The sequence below is a fragment of the Halichoeres trimaculatus genome, unplaced genomic scaffold (genome assembly GCF_033239565.1).
Source record: "Halichoeres trimaculatus isolate MK-OKI-2021-1 unplaced genomic scaffold, fHalTri1.1 fHalTri1_scaffold_22, whole genome shotgun sequence".
Lineage (NCBI taxonomy): Eukaryota > Metazoa > Chordata > Actinopteri > Labriformes > Labridae > Halichoeres > Halichoeres trimaculatus.
Genome location: NW_027437200.1, coordinates 13,402,290 through 13,419,694, shown reverse-complemented (window position 1 = coordinate 13,419,694; position 17,405 = coordinate 13,402,290). Strand labels below are relative to the sequence as shown.

At 40.5% G+C, this 17,405-nt stretch overlaps 1 protein-coding gene and 1 long non-coding RNA gene across 3 annotated transcripts in view; one reads left to right on the top strand and one right to left on the bottom strand.

The window, feature by feature from the left end:
• Positions 1–17,405, bottom strand: part of adgra3 (adhesion G protein-coupled receptor A3) — a 167,794-nt gene that overhangs the window by 107,798 nt on the left and 42,591 nt on the right. The window lies entirely within an intron of this gene.
• On the top strand, positions 2,587–5,738 carry LOC141784375 (uncharacterized). Its single transcript, XR_012597436.1, has 4 exons — positions 2,587–2,787; positions 3,631–3,674; positions 4,517–4,649; positions 5,108–5,738. It is a non-coding gene; the product is annotated as an uncharacterized LOC141784375 (long non-coding RNA).

The following is a 17,405-nucleotide window of genomic DNA, read 5'->3' as shown; positions in this document are numbered from 1 at the left end:
CGGTGGTCTGATGCGCGCGTGGGACTCAAGCCCACAGCGGAGAGTCAATCTGAGACATCTATTATGCACTTCATCAATCTTTTTGGACTCTTGACATTTCACTAGCTGAACAAATTGTCAGTTATCAAAACTCAATTTCAGAAATGACATGTTGAAATTCACTCCCCAACTCTCCCTGCAACCCCTCCCCCACTCTTGCTCACTCTTCCTCTTCCCTTCTTTCCCTGCATTTACCTACGTGCCATCAGAGCCTTTTCCCCCAACAAATTCACACACACATACACTCACACAGATTATCATGCACATATATACACTTGGGAGGACCAATGAAGTTCAACCCACGCCCCCTCTACGTTTCCCTATCGCCTAAATAGCTCAGCGATGCTAGTTTCGTATGCAAAGAGTTAACGGCTGTTGGAGTTAATCACTTCTGGGCTACCCGCGTTCCTGTGAGCAGATAAGGCTGTTTATAAATTGATTTGGTCATGCTTCATTGATAATAAAAGGAGCCCTGCTTTGTTTACCGAACAAAGCACACACATACACACACATAAACAGCATGCCGTATCTGGATCCCTGCTAAATGTGCATGCACGCTGTACCGTGCAGCTGCATCTGTGGAGGTGTAAGTTAGGGAAGTTGTAGGTTTAGGTGAGTGCATACGGAAGGAACAGAGGGAGGAAGGAAAAGGAAAAAAAAGTGGAGTGACAGGGTCAACCTTGAGGAAAGGATACAGGGAAAAAATCATTAGAGTAAAGTAAAGGTGAAAGCCGGCAACACTGAAGGGGGCCTAATCCTTGTTCACCCCTGTTAATGAAAGTCATCAGTCACATCCCTGTGCATGCTAATGACGTACGCAAGTGCGGTGACACATGAACAAAAATCTGCACACTTACACATCACGTGAAATCATAAGGACTTTTGTATCTCTTCCAAACAAGCTCTGGATTACCATCAGGATGATACAGGGCAAACCGGGTGACACTTGTTTGTTTTTCCGCAGATTAACATTCCAGAGACGCGTAATCTCAAAGAGGAATCTGAGCTTGTGTCACCTGCTTGGTTTGGTGATGTCACCCCGAGTGTGTGATAAGCTATACCTTTTTTTACTTTGTGAACACAACAAATAAAGTATTACCGGCTAAAACAAGCCTTAGGGAGGATTTGGTTTTAAGCTTCACACCCACCGGCCCGTTTAAAGTTTCAGTGCTGATCTGACTTTACTGCAGTGGAGGAGTGTAAAGATCAACAGAGCGATACAAACAGAGCAAAGAGCCACAGTCTCCTCATGATATAGAATCAGCTAACTCTATTTATAACAGAAACGACGCTTTGTGCGCTGACTTTCTTTTCATGGCGAGGATTTTGACTTCTTGTGGCACAGGTGTTACTAATAACATTAACTCCATTATACTCAGGTGTCCCAGTAAGCCATGAAAGGATGACACTAATCCAGCATGTACAATAAACCAGGATACAGAAAGTGAAACTTTTCCAACTGTGACATGTCAAAATGTCGTCCGTGGAAAGAGGTATTCTTAGATGGATTTTGAGGGAGCTAAGCTGACTTACTGGTGAATGGTATTCTATAAATATACAATAGCAGTTACAATTTTAATAAGGTCTGCTGATCTCTTATGATTTAGCTTTAGAAGCTCAAGCTTAAAGGGATCAAAGTTTGGACCAAACTATTTCAGGGACTTCCTCAGAGTAACATCACACCAGGAACCTCCTGCTGTAACTACATGACCTCTCAGCAACTTTGACCACTAATGATATACCAAACAGGGATGGGGATCAAAACTTGGGTGTCTTGAGGACACAAGTCAGGTTTTTTCAAAATCCAAAACATTAACTAATTGGCTGCCAGCCGTTTTAGGGCATTTTGATCAACAGATCTTACAAAGCCCACAGAATATTGTATTCTTTGACAATTTAAACAACGATAGTACCAAAAGAAAAAGCAGATTCCTCCAAATTCCTGAGAAGGAGGAGTTTTAGAGGAATCTTTGTCTTGTTTCCTCTATTCTCCTGAACAGAGAAAGCAAGCTTCAGTAAGTTTTCAGCGCTCATCTCTGAAGCTCCATCCTTTAAACCTCTCCATGATCTCTGTTGTCTTTTCTCCTGATTGGGACACTTTCTCTTTGAGTGGGAGCTTGGTGAACTTGTCCAACTCGCAGCGTTTCACCACTGCCTCTCTGTCATCTCTCATTGCCCTCTACCTATGCTGACCACTCATCCAAAGAGAGCACTGCTGCTACCTAAAGGGGTCAGTTTGTCAGTTCACTACACTGTAAGACCCAACAGTAAAAGCTTGATAAAAAAGTTGAGTTCCATCAACTCATATTTTCAAAAAGGCTATTTGACCTCTATTTGTTTGAGTTGCTAGAACGAGATTTTATTTTTGAGTAAATATTACTTAATCACTTAAAGTATTTTTGGTCAATGTACTCAAATTATTTATTTCATCTAACTTTCACTTTCGGTGACGTCACGGTCACGCACGAACGTGCTCTCAATGAACCGTCTGAGAAATCCGCCATCTTTGCTCCTCGCATCAGAGAGCTAGATCGTTAGAAACTCGCGGAATGAACTTGAGAACGTTGTTGGTAGATAAATTATTATATTTTTTTTCGCCGTTGTAGTTTTTGTCGTTTGTTGGACCTTAAAAAGGCTGCGAGTTAGATTTCCTGCGCAGGTATGAGAGATAATTCTCGTTATCCGTCTCTGCTGTGCTGTCACACTGGCCGCTGCTGCCTTAATGTTGTCCAAAGGCGGGCTTTTCTGGTAAGTAAAATCTCCTTTTTCAACAATTCAACACTATTTTATGTATTTCCTGCATTAGGTACATCTCATATGTCTGAAGTTACTTCGTGTGTGAACAAAAAAGCATTTTCATACCAATTTGATTACTTTCCTCTCTTAATGTTTGCCCCATACATGTCAGAACATTTTAAACAGCTGCTCGGGGAATTGAGATTTAATTTTTTTTTTTGACACATAAAGGGGTAAATCTTTACTTAGTTTTAAAATGTTAGGTTTGAATCAGGCCACTAATTCATTTCCAGACACTTAAGGGTTAATGACCGGCGCTACCGTTGTCCTTAGCGTGTCTCTCAGGAAAGGTTCTGATGCAGACAACATCAACGGTTATCACAAGGTTTTTCCAGGGGTTTGTCTCCTTGTTTTATTTGTGCTGCATTTTCAGATGGTGAGTAAAAAGAAGCAGACTGTGTGGTAATATATTCGCCATGACACTGTGCGCAGTGAGGCTTACCAAATCTAACAGGTGTTAATGAACAGTTTTAAATATAACTAGTATGCCAAAATATGCCTGGTTTAGAAGCAACAGTTTTTTAAGCCCAGAGTTTAAAGAGCCCCTCAGTGTATATTATAGTTGTCCATTCAATGAATTTAAACAGTTAAGATTTTAAAAAGAGCAAGCTGGGACATTTTTCCGCCCCGAGAGATGATTTTCTCCAAACATACTTCAGGTTTTTGACTTATTTTTAACTCTCATTTGCAATGAACACCTTCTCTGAACACACATTTTTTGGGACTTTTTTTATTTATTTTTTATTTTTTTCAAATTTAACTGCTTTCTAATTTTACAATTCTTTTGTTGTATAGTTTCAAATGGAAGCAACAGACTGATGCAAGGAGTCTCCAGTCAGGTATTGAGTTCATTATGTCTATAGAGTGTGTAAAATATCCCTTTTTGCACAGTGGCTGTCATTTGAAATCTAATGTGCTGCAGCGAATTTAATCCAAATCATGTTTACTGACATGTAATTCCAAACTTTGTAAGTCAGAATTGCTATGCCCCTGTGTTTAGAGTTCTAATAGCAAGCGCCACAACACAACGGAAGTGCAGCCACAAATGAAGTTAAAAGAGATCAGTTTTTCCAATGGACACAGAACAATAAGTAAAGCATTGTTTTCTTTTTTAACTTCAGCTAATAAATGTAGCCTGTAGGGGTCCCACCTTGTGATCTGCTTCGTGGCACTTATATTTCTATATTAACCAGTAGTGTGTCATCTTATATTTAGCATTATGAATCTGTCATGTCATGATTTTAGCCTTATAGCTACATTTATCATAACTGGAGAAGAAAACAATCATTTACTTGCTTTCACAGCTTCTGTGTCTGTTGGGATAACTGACCTCTCCTTAACTTCTGTTGTGGCTGTACTTCCGTTGTGTTGTGGCGCTTGAATTCGTGTTGTTCTGTGGGCAGTCATGTTGTGGAGTTTGCAAATTGACACCTACTGGCCACAGTACATGTCAGTGACTAAATTTGTTGAAAACTTATGAAACAAATTTACACACCGAAATAGTTGTGACTAGTGAAAATGAGTAAAAAGTCAAAATTGTATCCAGTAATTTAAGAATACATTAAAAACAACATGAGATGATGGAATGTCCATTTTATGTCACATTGTGCTTTTTACATTGTAAGTTATCCTTTCTTTACAGCTACATATGTTTTTTTTCTATTTATTTTGATTTATTCAGTGTGTCACAGAATCACAAACATCAATCTGAAGACTGCAGCTCTTCGTCTTCAGAGTTAGTGGGGGAAGAAAGCTGCTTGCAAAGAGAAGAGGCAGGAGTCTTAGATCGGCTCTCCAGCTCCTATGACCTCCAGGTGAGGGTTTTTTTGTACTTAATGCATGTTGACAGTGGAACTTTGAGTTTTGATGAACCTCTGTTGGAGATCCTATGACTTTATACTACAGCAGGGCTGAATGATGACACAATTGTTGGCCAACATTGTTTTATTACTCTTCACTTTGTCATGTGAAAATTGGTAAGCATCACCCAGCTGGACTGCAACCATTGTGAGGTATTTCCTTTGATCAGTAGCTGTATGCCTTCCATATCAAGAATCTAAACCTAAGGATGCTTTCTCTTTGCCCCAGAACAAGTTGATGTCAATGCTCAACATGCTGCTGTCCCCCATGCCCTTCCTACATAGCTGTATTAAGAGTACTCTGGATTTATGTTTCTGGATTCAATGTTTGTTAGGGGTACACTTTTGCTCTCAGGCAACCATGTTATGTTTCTTTGGTGTTCATTTTATAACAGTTCTGTTATTTTCTCTAGGTGTCACAGCCAGATGGACCACAGGTCGATGACATACCAGTGAGGCTCCTCTCAGTCACTTCCAGTTCAACAGATACTGAGGTCTTCTGCCCTGATAAGGTTGCTGCTGTGCTTGAGAACATAGCTGCCACTTTCCGAGACTGGCTGAAGGGTACGTTGTGCTTTTTGGACTGATATATGTACTGCTCTGAGATACACAACGGACTTCACCCATACATCTGACTTGAAACAAATTCTTGATGGACTTGGAGGATGGAGAGTCAAAGCCTGGGGTCTTGAGCCCTAATAGTGACCTTTTGTCAACTAATTGATTTCAATTTGAACCACGAAAGTTCAACAAATTTGACTGATATTCCCCAGAAAACTGTGTACTAAATCTTTATTATGTGGTTTGAAAATATTGCTGTTCAATTTTAAGTTGAACTCCTTACTGTTTTAGGCGTGTTTGTTGAGTCAAGATATGAAGCAAAATGAGCTCAATGATTTTGCAGAAGTTGCTACTTCTTTAGTGTTAAAAGTGCCCATGGGTCATTATGCAGTTCTATTTTTTGATTAACTGTGTGTCCTGTAATTACTGGACTAGTGTTTTTTAAGTTAAAATGTTTGTTTTTTTTGCCTGTAAGTGTAAGTGTAAGTGAGGTTGTGTGATTTAAAAAAAACTTGAAGTTTTGAAGTAACTGACTGGTTTGCTGAACATTTTTTTTCAGAAGTGTTGGTTGGTAATGTTTCAGTCATTTAATAAAGTGACTTGCATTTGAGCTTTTTGTGTTCACTCACAGTTTGTGTAAGTGAGGTGTGTTTTGAGTTACAGCAACTTAAAAATTTTTATGTAATCAGTTTCAAAGAAATTTTTAAGCACTGCACATGCTTTTTTGATTTTAACTGACTGAAATCTTTTAACTATAGGTGAGTTAGCATAGGTTAATTAAAATTAAAAAAATTAAGTTGGATTTACATAAACAAGTGTGGTGAAGCTAAACAAAACATTTAAGTTGATAGTACTTAAACCCTCTTTGTTATCTAAACTCAAATAAAACATACAAAGTTACTCAATAAAAAAAGTTATCCCTACTTGTTAAATTAAGTTAGTATCACTCAGAATAGCCTTGTTACTTTAACTTACAAACCTGAGTTAGCATAACTTAAAATTTTTTATGTAATCAGTTTCAACAAAATTTTTTAGTTCAGTTAACTTATCGGGTTTTACAGTGTAGTTTACAAGCCTGATAATGATAGACAAGCTCAGCCAAACCCAGCCTGCCTCATTGAAAAACGTAATTGACGTCTGTATACATCATCAACAACCAATGACTGTTTTTTTCTCTAGTCTCTCTTCAAGTCAAGTAGATCAGACCACCCCTCCACACATTGGACGTTGGAGAGACATGCAGATCATGTCAGCATTGGGTCGGTCAGTTGAAGACCATATCTAGATGTCAGTGCAACGTGCAAAATAGGTACAAATTTTGACATCTAAATCGGACTTTTTTTAGACGTTGTATTGACGTTCAGCATTTGGACGTCATTTGACCAAATCTAGACGTCAATGAGACGTTCAAAATGGATCCAAACATACAGACGTTAATCTGACCTCCATACATTGTCCGAAAAAGATATAATAAAAACCTTCATTCTGCACCATCGGGAGACTTGATTTGGACGTTGAAAATTACGTTAAATATGAGTCATTTCAACGTCACATTGTGCAGTGGGACAGGTGCACAACCATACAACAACTGTCCAACAAAGTTTGTGAATACAATTTAACTCCTAGCTAGCAGGCATCATGTTGCACAAAGATGAATTATGGCAGTTGCTTTGTTGAGTGGTGTACAAATGGTGTAAAGCTTGGCTTAAAGCAGTACTTTTGACTGTCTTGAGGTGAAAAAACTCTGCAACACTTAGTTGCTGCTGTGTTGCTGTTCTGCTGCAGCTGGTTGTGGTGCTGGACAGTCATTCTCCAACATGGTAATCAAACCTAAACTTTATAGGAAAAAAAAAAGAGGTTGGAATCTTTTGGTTCGCAAAAAAAAAAAAAAAAAAAAAAAAAAAAAAAGCAGCAAAGAATAAATAAACACTTTGGTGAGAAACATTAACAATTTTGTTGTTTGGAAGAGGTATTTTCCTCAGCAACATAAAGTAGATGTCACATGGACTAACATCCTGTTTAACCTCAACATGAGCTCCAACAGCTTCACATCCACAACTGAAACCACCCATACTAAGGTTTTCTAATCAAATATTCAAAGACATTGATTTATTTCTCTTGTCTTTCCACCACATAACAAAGTAATCTTGAAAGTGGACTTGATGAAGACTCATATTGTTAGGGAGTCCCGTTAATGGAATCAATATCACAAAAGATTAACAATCCGTATCACCAAATTAACCTAATTTATCTAGTGGTCGGTTTAGCAACCCAAGGTAGAACAATGAGAAGATGAAGACGTCTTTGTCAGAGCTGTGTTTTTATTGGATTCATTGGATGTTTTTAAGAATCTTGTGTTAGGCTGAAGCTTGCTAACCAAGCTGAGTGAACCAAAACACTCAGAGAAACACTGAAAAAAAGGAAACAGCTGCCGTATAGATCAATATTTACAATCTCTTTAAACTTAAAGTCCATCGAGAGAAATTTCACCTTTATTGGTGACAGCTCAATAAAAACAGTTCAGTACTTCTGTATGTCATTATCAGATCAGTCAATGATTGGTTGCAATGAAGGAGTCCTAATGTATCATGATAGCAGTTTTCAGCTACTACAGACTACTTCAATGGTGAAATTAGATTACTGGCACCATGTATGGTTTTATAAATAGGGTTATCAACTTCACCAGATTAATAGAATATCGAAAGTGGCAAATCAACCATCAACTTGACTTACTTCCTGCATGAGCTGCTATAATTGTACCAGCTGCATGTGAGCTGAACTCTATTTAGTGCTTTTCAATCTTCCTTCAAGCAGACACTGTGAAATTTAATTTAGCGTTGCATCTGTCTGCGTAACCTTGACAAGTTTTTGGAATCATTTGATTAGTCGCCACCACTTAAACTTGGTCTGGTGATTTAATGACATTAGTGATCCTTTTTTTAAAACCAGCTTTACCGACACTGTCTCCTCCGTGGTTATGCTCAGATCCAGGTGGATTGATGTTGAAGAAGGGTTTTTATGCCTACTCTAGAGGCAGCAATCCTAAAAAGACGGTTTGTACCTATTTTTGCCGCAGATTTGTCTCCACCGGAAAAATTCTGACCTTTCTTTGACTCCCTCCAAAGAAGCTTTCCCCATTTTACACCAAAAACTGGCTGCATGGGAGGTACACAAGATTACGAGATCAGTGGTTCTGCTCAGGGGACACAACTGTCTCAAGATTTATGATGATCAGGAAGCTCATCAGGAACAAGCAAGGGGAAGAGAGAGGGAGAAAGAAAAGGAAAAAAAAACATTGATGGAGAGGAAAAGTCCCAATAATCATAAACATCCGGCTTGTATTCCCCGAACAGTAAGTCCTGCGCGGGGCTCATTAGCATGCAGCGGACCCACCAGATTACTCGGGGCACTCTGTAATTTGCAATAAAAAATAAAGATGACGCCAAAACAAAAACAAATGTGAGCGGATACAAATTAGGAGAAGCGCGCTTGGTTGGTCTGTCAAAGCAGTAAATTTCCACACGCAGCATGAAAAAACTCAGGTCGCTGGGCCTGAGAACAGGCGGAGGAAATTAATGAGCTGTCTGTTTGGGGGACTTTATTCCCCAGTATCTCTCATCACTTTGCCTGGACAGTGCATCAATCTGTGTTCACGGTAATGATGCTTCTGTTCTGGAAATTATTGCATTAAAGTGATTGGGAAGAGGAAAGTTGTGCAGCACAACCAGAATGATTCATTCTGATTTTTTGGAATAAACTACAACCAACCATCCTTCTCATCCTCCATCTCCAATCTCCAAAGAGACCACCCTTTGCTCTAAAGTTGATGTATAGGAGATTTATCACATCACCACAGTTGGTCTCAGCTGGTTTATCAGCTGAACCAGTGATGTCACCCAATCCCAGGGATGATTTAATGAAGCCGATCCTTTTTTCAGACGCCAGCGAGGTTCTCTCTCAGCATGGAGGCTCCAGCTGCCGGCTGACACCGCGATAAGCCGGACCTCTCTGTCCAACACCTTAAACTGCTCATGCTGACTCATCACTTGGTCTTTCAGATTAAGAGAAAGGTCGAGGTGGGTGACGCCGCATGGGGGCTAAACAGCACCTGCCTGCTTGGTCTCCAAAACCTGGCTAACCTCTGTTTGCTGTGATTGAAACATGCTGATATGTGGGATACCCAGTGGAGGAAAAAAAGTTGGAGCCTAAAATAGGTTAGGGAATGAAACGCTTGCTGATGCTGCACTAACGCGGCAGATGGGAAATGAAATTGTCGTCTCTTTCCGCTGCGTCCCCCTATCCATCCATCTAGTGATCCATCCTCCAGCAGCAGAGAAAGCGTGGTTGGGAATGTGAGCCCACCTGAAGCTTTTAGGTCAGCTCACATGGGATTTTACCTTGCATCCCCCAAGACTGTGACTCGCTTAACCTGGAAGAACAGCTGACCTCTCTTTGTCAGCAAGGGGCTGTCATATGCTGGACAGCCATGTCTCTGCTTGTGCATGCATTCAGCGACTTTCTGGTACATGTTTCCATATAGAAACATTGTTGCTTGGCTTTCAGAGCTACATCCCAGTTTGCTCAGCTGTTGTTGTTTTTCTTCTCACTTGTGGAGGATAAAAGCCACATTAAGGGTCACACAGATTGTCCCAAAGAGTTTTGAATACAAAAAATCCAGAAAACACAACAGTCAAATATCCAAACACAATGTTTGAATGAGTCATATTGTCAATGTTTAAAAAAAGCCCAGACAATAAAACAAAAATAAATCAAGCTACATTTACTTGAGGTATTTGTAATTAAATCATGGTTAATTGAGTTTTTGCCACACGGGAGCAGAGGACCAATCTAAAAACAAAACACATTTCCTTTTTTGGTGAATGTGATTTTTTTTTTGAAAAAAATCCTAATTACCAACAAAGAGAAACAGAGTGCGATCTGTTTCTTCAACGGCATTTTTAAAATCTCACCTTTTTCTATGAATCTTGCTTCAATTTGCCACAGCTGACTGCTTTTACAAGAGGTGCTACCAAAGAGTATTTTTAAACGGTTGAGGACAGACTAAATTTGACATTCCTTCTGGAAATCATGAACATCACATCCTCCACTTTGGAAAGGAGAGGGTGCAACCAGCTAACCAACTTATCAGGATAGATGGAGGTAGTGGAAATTTGTACTGTGGTATGATGAATTAAAAATCTGACTCTCTTCTTGGAAATCATGGACAACTTATCCTTTATTCTAGTGAGGGGAGGGAACACTAAACTTTTTGGCATTAGTGGAGAAGATCTGGCAAAATGTTCATGGGTGCAACCTACATACTTAGCTTTGATTTACCAAACACCAGTGTCCATAATCAAACCTGCGCCACTGATGGTAGATAAGAGACAATGTCACTTGTATTTCTTAGCTAGTTAAGCACTGGTTCACCCACAGACGCCATCTTAATTCAATAGTATTCTGCAACAATAAGCACTTTGTTAACATACTGTGTTATAGTGACTTGTATTTCAACCAAATACTTTTTATTTTTCAGGATACATGATACATCACTGTAGCTGTAATTTTAAACAGAAGGCTTTATTTTCAAAATTTGTGTTTTGCATGTAATATTTGTCCACACAGCTCTGATATGAAGCTGACGGAAACAGCGGGACAGCTTGTTCTGGCATTGTCACCTTCACATAAATCCCTGACACTGCTGTCTCGAGATATTTACAGATAGAGAAGGTGTCAGGGGACGCCAAAGTGCTGAGATAAACTTCCCCTCACCCCCACCCATTTTTATATCCGAACCCCATAAATATAAACATATACATTCATATTTGCTAAATCGGTGTGGCTGCTGAGATGCATGGCTGCCATCAGGAGGGGGAGATGGGAAGAAATAATCCATCATTCCCAGAAACTGAAATAGCAACCCTAAACCTCAGTGGACATCCCAGGCGGTGTCTTCTGGCCTGAGAACAGGACAGCATGGTTGCTTTCTATAGGACCCTTGAGCTGCTCAAAGATTACGGGATGAGAAAGAAAACAAAAAAATAGCCTCTCCGTCTGTTCTCCAAGCTTGGCTGGGGTTCTTATTGCCGACTATGTATCCATTACTGCTTTCCTCTGGTGCCCCGGCATCAATACAACCCAGAGAAAATCTGGTGTGGCGGCACCTTCCATTGACAAAGCATGTCTGGGCGGGTCGATAGTGTATTAATATGGGACAATAGTGCTAGCCACGTGTGGCTCACACCACTAGGCCATATCGGAGTCTCTAGCATGCCCAGTGGCTGTGTGAATGGCCTTGGACTCCACTGGGGCAAGTGGATGCTTCATGTGCGTGCGTGTGTGTCTGTGTGTGTGTTTCTGAGCTAGGGCTGTTTTCAACCCCAGAAGTCCCAATAACTGACTATCAGACCAAAGAGACAGAAAGAAAGGCAGGAGAAAAACAAGGTCCACCACTAACAATGCAGCTGTTCAGCTGGCAAAAGTGGACAAAAGATCTGCTTTTTCATGGTTTGGGGGCATTTTTCATAAAAACAAATTAGATGCTCAAGATTTGGGGGCAAGCATGAACCCAACAGTATGTCCTTTCTTTTAACTGGCATGATCTGTGATTAAAATCCAAGATTGAACAATAAGGGTAAAGAATTAAATGTGTTCAGAGAAATTAAGGTGAAACTGATGGAACTTTTAGATATGCACTTTAGTCTTAGACATATAACTAAGAAGTTACCTGTGGATAATGGGAAAACTCTGGTAACAAAATTTTGTTTCAGTTTCAGTTCCTTCAATGAGTGAACAAAGTGAGCAGGAGCCCCTCTCTCCCTCCCAGTCAGTCAGTGAGTGATCAGTGTCAGAGCTCTCGTTCAGCATGTGTACAGCCTCAGTCACACACTGTGCTGAGCAAATCAGGATCATTTGAGATAGTTGTTAGTGGATGTTAAAACAGTCAGCTGAGTGAAATTAAAATGGAAACATAAGCTGTTTGGAAACTGAAAGCAAATGGAAACCAATAGAGCATAGATGGAGGATCTCATATGCAGGTACTTCTGCTCCAATTTCACCTCCATTTCAGGCTCAGGATGGAATTGGTGCTTGTCAGTGGAAACAAAGAACCAATGCTTACTCAGGCCCAAGCCTGGAACTAGCAGTAGCACCAAGTCTGTCAAAAAACTGTCTTAGGCCACATTTCCACCAAGCAGACTGGTTCGGTTCGTCTCGGTACGGCACGCATTTTCTGGTGTTTCTACTGACTTATCCTGGGACAGATCCCCAAATAACCGAGACGAGCCGTCCCACTTTTTGGGACCCTTTCATATGGGTGCCAGACTTAACTAATCCTCGCTCTCGGAAGGTGGAGCAACACACTGCAGACTGTTGATTGGTCAAAAGAATCATCACTTACCCTGCGACAGTGGCTGTATTTCTCCTGGCGGCACACAGACTTCTCTGAAACAAAGCTCGATTGCGCTTTGTATCAAAGAGCTACATGCCAATCACAGAGAGGATGAAATGCTGCATGTCTTACACGCCGCCTACCACGAGAGGGCACAATTTGGTGTGGAAATGCAAACGGGATCGAGCTTAACTGTATCAAACCGAGCCAAACCGTACTGAACCGGACTGCTTGGTGGAAACGTGGCTTGAGAGACTAGCAATGGTTGGATTAGACCCCTTTGAAATCTTTACTCACTGTCTAAGCTCTTGAGTGGAAATTACAGTAAAATTTCCAGTGGATGTTATTCTGAGTTCATTATAGAGTATGTCAATAGTAGATTTTAGTGAGCTAAAATGTCTAAGTATATATTATCAAAATACCAGTATGTCAGTCTTTGCATTAAAAAGCATCTGTCATATTATCAGTGTTTGTCAACCTGAGAAGGTAATTATCAGTTGTTTTTTGCCCAAAATATTCAGTATTGTTTATCATATACTTTTGTACATTATTTACAGAGTTTGTTAAAATTTTCACAAAGTGAAGCTTAAAAATATGGCACTCTTTTCTTCATTGGTCTCCTATAATCTCTTCTTGGATCATAGAAAAGAAAAACTTATGATCAATAGCTACCAGGAACACTGAGCACGTGTAATCCACAAAATTAAAAAAAAGCACAACACACAACTCAATTTCTCATGGCCTGCATTAGTTTTATCATTATGTGATTATTTATGGCCCTTTTTTTTGCTCCATGACAAAGACCATGTAGCCATGCTCAGTCATCAGCAAAAGCTTGCTTCAGCCCAAAGAGGATTTGTCACTTCAATCCATTTCATGTAGCACCGTGTTGCTATCAGAGGAGGACATTTTACTGACACTTTTGTCTTTTCTTAATTTGGTTAAAAGGAAAGGAATAAATCATTTTTATCACAGGCGTGAGTGCAAATTCTGCAAAATCTGCATGTGTGATAAATTAATACACACAACTGAACACAGAGGCACTGATGTCGTGAGTTCTTTTGTTTTCTGCAAGATCATATAAGAAGTAAAAAAAACAAAACAAAAAAACACCAGTCTGTGGACAACTCACACACTCAACTGTAAACACACTAGCTCATCCACATGGCGAAATGTCCTGCATGCGTGCAGACACATGCACACATACCTACACGTGTGGTGTGGTGATTTACTGGTACAGATGAGGCCCTGGGAGTACCTCTGCCACCACAGCACTCAAATCAAAGCTGTCAACGGGGGACCCTGGAGGAAGGGGGGAATCAAAAAATATCTTCTTGCTTTTCCTTCTCTCCATGACCTGTGTGTGTGTGTGTGGAGACAGGATGGTGTGAGTGCATATAGCTGTGCATGTGTGTGTAGGTGTGAGAAAAGTGTGAAAAAGATGGGCGAAAAAACTATCAGCCAGCTATGTGGGAGATCAGGAGGATGCACGATTCACCTTCTCCTGCTCTGCTTGGCCATTATTCCTCAGGAAATATACGCGTTTGAATGCATGGTAGCCAGAGGCTTGTTTACTTGCTAAACAACCTTGGTAGCTGAGTGGCATTTTCAGTGATGCAGCAAGGAAGATTGACTGTCTGCCGGCGCTGGTTGGGCGTCCACAGTCCCCATGCATTCTTTACTATCTCTGCCAGCTTGCTCACCTCCCATTTCATACCAGCTCACCTCACGAGCTGAAACACACAGATGCCATTTGTGTACTCATCTGTGAGCTTACATACACATATGCAAATACTTATGGTTTCACTGTGTGTCCCACATACACACAAACCCACACTACAGCCTATTTTCATCCAAAGGAATTGGCTGTTCCACACGTGCATGATATCTATCCCACCCCTGTATCCAATTTCCATGTTGATGAAACTGTGAATTTACTGTATAAATGCATCTAAACACACTGGTGTGCGAGGTGCCTATTATATTACAGCTGATGAGTGATTGCACGGGTTTTACCATGCCATTATTATTGTAATCACTGTAATCATTTGACCCCCTTTTGGCCATTTCAGTAAACGTGCAACCTTCATACCTGGCAGTATCTCTGTGTGAAGCGATGCAGCGATGACTCGGGGAACGGCGCAAATTGATTTAGGGAGGCAGGGGAGAAACGCCTGCCAGTTTGCTATCAAAGTTCATGCATTGTATTTACCCGAGCCCGATTACCTTAACAAGGCACATATATCACATAATTAATCCAGAAGATTACCATCAAAAATCCATAAACCAGTAACATGCTTCCTTGCGCTCTGCCATTAATTATATTTGTGGTGGTGAGAGAAGAAGAGATTGAAAACAGGAAGACAAAAACAGAGAAAGGGGGTTACACTGAGATAGAGAGGCTGCCACAGACCAACAGGCATATGGCATTTTTTAATAAACATGCTGATTACACTGTAATTCATCACGTTATCAAGATAGCTTTGTGTTATTGACATTTTTATGACCACTAAAATAAAAACATGGCAGCAGTAGCATTAAGATTTCAGGCACACCAAAAGGTATCATAAACCTATCTTCCCATTGTAACTCGTAATATGCTTGGATGTTTTATGAAATAAATCTGTGTATGGGATATGCCTATACAAAAGAAGAAAAACAGATCTGTATTTAAGAGAGCAAGATTACTCTAAAATTAATTTGATAAATTGATTGATTTTTGACAGATTTTTTTTTGGTTATGTACAATTGTAAACCTGAAAATTTATGATTATTCTCGCAAATTCACAGCACTTTTTCCCTTTTGAAAACATATTTGTAAATGTTAAACTTAATATTGCAAAATTTTATACTTTGATTCTGACTTACTTCTGTTTTCCTCTTAACACAACTGTATTACCATAAAATCATGATTTAGATTCCTCTTGAATTGTCTTTTTTTTCCTCCACCCTTGATGTCGCACTTACCCACCATTTTACCTCATTTTAAATTCAGATTTAAGGACCAAGGCTGACTGACTACTGATATACTGATCAATTTTTGTCAAATTGAATACATTCTTCTTCCCTGATTGAGGTTTCCAAGCACAGGGGTCGATTTCTGAAGCCCATTATTTTCTGACTGATGGATATAGACATTGTCAGCTAGACATTTCAGCCTCCGGGCATAGCTGGAGGAAGGAGCTGGAACCCATTCCTGGCTTTGATTCCAACCCAACCAACTTGCTCAACCTTTCCTGACATTTGTCTCTTTTTTTTTGCCCATCATCCAGCTTTGATGAATTTCAAGGTAGGAGTATTTTGAAATAATTGTATGTCTTTCCGAAAGTCTACCAATGGATTAAACATCTTTATCGCTCTTGTTGTTGGGCTGACGTTGCTGGCCTTGCCAATGGCATGTTTGACAAAAGGGGGAGGCCCCTGTCAAAATGTTAGCCTGGAGCGCAAACAAGGAGACAGAGCAAGACTTACAAATGACACGAATACACCTGTAACACTTTATCAGACACTTTCTAAAATAATACTCCAAAGGGGAATCTTCTAAGGAACTTTTCCCTCACTAATCCATCTTGACTTATACTTCCAGTTTTGTGAAACCTTTCTTGGTTGCCTCTTTCTATAGCCCTCCCTCCTCCTCTTTTTATGCAATGATCTCTACATTTGTTGCCTGACTTACAGCATCCTCCCATCAGATGCTAACATCTGACTTTTCACCTTTGAGGATGCTGTGCATCTCTTTCCCTTCATCTCCTTGCCCATGTGTCGACTCTCCTCCCTTTATATTCCTTCTGCATGATGGTGATGGATGGGCCCTATGGGTGAGTGGGTTGTGAGAGGGGCCGTGATGAAGTCTGGCCTTGGAGGGCAGAAAGTAAGTGTGAGAGGTATTTGTGTGTGTTGGGGAAGAAAAAACAGGGATATAGGGTACCTCAAAAGGAGGACAGAAATTGAGAAAACAGTGAAAGATGGAAGAGACAAAGAGAGCAAGACAAGGGATAACAGGAAGATGAGTGGGTGAAGATAATGACGGGTGTAGGCCTGAGGGCTTTGCTTTTAAGGCTAGGGGTTGTACTGACCTCACCCTGTGCCTAGGGCTGTGCCTGGGAACAAGACCTGGGCTGATCCAACACCAGGCAATGGGGGGAATTGGGCTTGGGAAGGCTGCTTGTCTTTCCAGGCTGAGGTGTACAAAAAAAAATAATATGCCTTTTACTGGTCCACAAGACCACGACACACAATTGATGTGTTTTCCAGTCCGGTTATGTTTCATTTCCACTTTTTGGGGGAAGGGTGGGGTGGGGGCTCATTAATTTTGATCTATTTGAGTCAGAGTGTAGGAGATATGTGCACCACCCCACCTGTTTCTATCTAACAGCAATTAAAGGATCCAGTCTTAATTCTTGGTCCCCAAGCTTTGTGATGAACAAGGCAAGATCAGTTGGGATCTATGCTATGGCGCACTCTGTAGACTTGTTTGAGACTGGATGGGTCTACAACATACACATCCACAGGGTTCCTGTGCTTAAGTCCTCAACCAAGCTGACCCTGGCTCCAACCAACTTTAAATGACAGTTGTACCTTGGTACCTGTCCTAGTGGTTCCCTGTCAGCAGTCCAGCACTGGTTGTTAAGGGTGTAGGCTCTTGATTCCAAGGAGCTCAGAAGGAAAGTTCCCTAATTGTAGTTCCAGTCCAGTTTCTGCTGTGTTGCAGTGAAAATTTTGGTGTCCCAGCCACCTGTAATATGTCCAGCATCCTTGCA